General features: G+C 37.2%; 1 non-coding gene across 1 annotated transcript; it reads right to left on the reverse strand.

The window, feature by feature from the left end:
- Positions 1-2,654: 2,654 nt before the first annotated feature.
- LOC119541045 lies at positions 2,655-2,761 on the reverse strand. Its single transcript, XR_005218176.1, has one exon. It is a non-coding gene; the product is annotated as a U6 spliceosomal RNA (small nuclear RNA).
- Positions 2,762-3,312: the final 551 nt, after the last annotated feature.

Below are 3,312 nucleotides of genomic sequence, written 5' to 3' on the forward strand. Positions count from 1 at the left end.
AGAAATCTGCCTTACACCCCTTCCCTCACAAGAGTAATCAATGCTAATTTCTAAACAATAGTTTCACCTGATTTATGCTTTATATAAATGGAATTATAAAATTTGTGTTCTTTTGCACAACATCAGGTTTTTGAAATTCACCCACAGTGTTGACCTTTCATTCTCATTGCTGTACTGTGCTCCATTATGTAAATATAACAAAAGTTCTTTGTCCATTCTTATCTTCAGAGATGTTTGAGACTGTTGTGAATACTGCTTCTATAAGCATTCTAATACATCTTTTGGTGAACATCCATAGGTATTTCTGTTGGTTAAAATTTGGAGTTTTCCATATGTATTTTTTTTTTTAATCATCATTTTATTGAGATATATTCACATACCACGCAGTCATACAAAACAAATTGTACTTTCGATTGTTTACAGTACCGTTACATAGTTGTACATTCATCACCTAAATCAATCCCTGACACCTTCATTAGCACACACACAAAAATAACAAGAATAATAATTAGAGTGAAAAAGAGCAATTGAAGTAAAAAAGAACACTAGGTACCTTTGTCTGTTTGTTTGCTTCCCCTACTTTTCTACACATCCATTCATAAACTAGACAAAGTGGAGTTTGGTCCTTATGGCATTCCCAATCCCACTGTCACCCCTCATAAGCTACATTTTTATACAACTGTCTTCGAGATTCATGGGTTCTGGGTTGTAGTTTAATAGTTTCAGGTATCCACCACCAGCTACCCCAATTCTTTAGAACCTAAAAAAGGTTGTCTAAAGTGTGCGTAAGAGTGCCCACCAGAGTGATCTCTCGGCTCGTTTTGGAATCTCTCTGCCACTGAAGCTTATTTCATTTCCTTTCACATCCCCCTTTTGGTCAAGAAGATGTTCTCCATCCCACGATGCCGGGTCTACATTCCTCCCCGGGAGTCATATTCCACGTTGCCAGGGAGATTCACTTCCCTGGGTGTCTGATCCCACGTAGGGGGGAGGGCAGTGATTTCACCTTTCAAGTTGGCTTAGCCAGAGAGAGAGGGCCACATCTGAGCAACAAAGAGGCATTCAGGAGGAGACTCTTAGGCACAAATACAGGGAGGCCTAGCCTCTCCTTTGCAGCAACCGTCTTCCCAAGGGTAAAACTTATGGTAGAGGGCTCAACCCATCAAACCACCAGTCCCCTATGTCTGTGGTCATGTTAGCAACCATGGAGGTGGGGTAGGCGAATACCCCTGCATTCTCCACAGGCTCCTCAAGGGGGCACTACATCTTTTTTTTTTTTTTCCTTGTTTGTCTTTTTTCTTTCTTTTTTTTTTTTTTAACTTTCCCTTCTTTTTTCAAATCAACTGTATGAAAAAAAAAGTTAAAAAGAAAACAAACATACAATAAAAGAACATTTCAAAGAGACCATAGCAAGGGAGTAAGAAAAAGACAATTAACCTAAGATAACTGCTTAACTTCCAACATGTTCCTACTTTACCCCAAGAAAGTTACATAATATAGCAACATTTCAGTGAACTTGTTCCTACTACATCCATCAGAAATTAACAGACCATAGTCATTTCTGGGCATCCCCAGAACGTTAAATAGCTTATCTGTACTTGGATTATTGTTCCCCCTTCCTTAATTGCTCTCTACTGCTAGTTCCCCTACATTCTACATTATAAACCATTTGTTTTACATTTTTCAAAGTTCACATTAGTGGTAGCATATATTTCTCTTTTTGTGCCTGGCTTATTTCGCTCAGCATTATGTCTTCAAGGTTCATCCATGTTGTCATATGTTTCACCAGATCGTTCCTTCTTACTGCCGCGTAGTATTCCATCGTGTGTATATACCACATTTTATTTATCCACTCATCTGTTGAAGGACATTTGGGTTGTTTCCATCTCTTGGCAATTGTGAATAATGCTGCTATGAACATTGGCGTGCAGATATCTGTTCGTGTCACTGCTTTCCCATCTTCCAGGTATATACCGAGAAGTGCGATCGCTGGATCGAATGGTAGCTCTATATCTAGTTTTCTAAGGAACTGCCAGACTGACTTCCAGAGTGGCTGAACCATTATACAGTCCCACCAACAATGAATAAGAGTTCCAATTTCTCCACATCCCCTCCAGCATTTGTAGTTTCCTGTTTGTTTAATGGCAGCCATTCTAACCGGTGTTAGATGGTATCTCATTGTGGTCTTAATTTGCATCTCTCTAATAGCTAGTGAAGCTGAACATTTTTTCATGTGTTTCTTGGCCATTTGTATTTCCTCTTTAGAGAACTGTCTTTTCATATCTTTTGCCCATTTTATAATTGGGCTGTCTGTACTATTGTCATTGAGTTGTAGGATTTCTTTGTATATGCAAGATATCAGTCTTTTGTCGGATACATGGTTTCCAAAAATTTTTTCCCATTGAGTTGGCTGCCTCTTTACCTTTTTGAGAAATTCCTTTGAGGTGCAGAAACTTCTAAGCTTGAGGAGTTCCCATTTATCTATTTTCTCTTTTGTTGCTTGTGCTTTGGGTGTAAAGTCTAGGAAGTGGCCTCCTAATACAAGGTCTTGAAGATGTTTTCCTACATTATCTTCTAGGAGTTTTATGGTACTTTCTTTTATATTGAGATCTTTGGTCCATTTTGAGTTAATTTTTGTGTAGGGGGTGAGGTAGAAAAATATGGAACGCTTCACGAATTTGCGTGTCATCCTTGCGCAGGGGCCATGCTAATCTTCTCTGTATCGTTCCAATTTTAGTATATGTGCTGCCGAAGCGAGCACCCATATGTATTTTTAACCATTGTTGTGAGTGTGTAGTGTGTTTAAAACTGCATTTCTTATAAAAATTTTCTTTCATGAATTGAAACAAATGTACCACACCAATGAAAGGTGTTAATAATAGGGGGTATATGGGAATTATGAATGATTGTTTTTAAAAACACACTTCTCTAATCAAAAAATAAAAATAAAATAAAATAGTAATATAAATAAAGTAAACTGCATTTCTCTGAAGAGTAAAGAAGTTGAGCACCTTCTCATTTGTTTATTAGCCATGTGGAAGCCCTTTTTTGTAAAGTTTTTTGTCCATTTTTCTCTTGTGTTGTCTGTCTCTTACTGACTTGTCAGAATTCATTACACACTGTGCATAAAAGCCTTTTGTCAGATATATCAAATGCAAATACAAATCCTATGCTATGAAATAGATTTTCACTCTCTTACTGGTGTCTTTTAAGGAAAAGAAGCTCTTAATTTTAATATAATTCAATTTATCAATTTTTCCTTTTACACTTAGGTCTTTTCTGTCCTGTATAACAAACCTTTGCCAAGATTAT

Source organism: Choloepus didactylus, chromosome 7 (genome assembly GCF_015220235.1).
Source record: "Choloepus didactylus isolate mChoDid1 chromosome 7, mChoDid1.pri, whole genome shotgun sequence".
Classification (NCBI taxonomy): domain Eukaryota; kingdom Metazoa; phylum Chordata; class Mammalia; order Pilosa; family Megalonychidae; genus Choloepus; species Choloepus didactylus.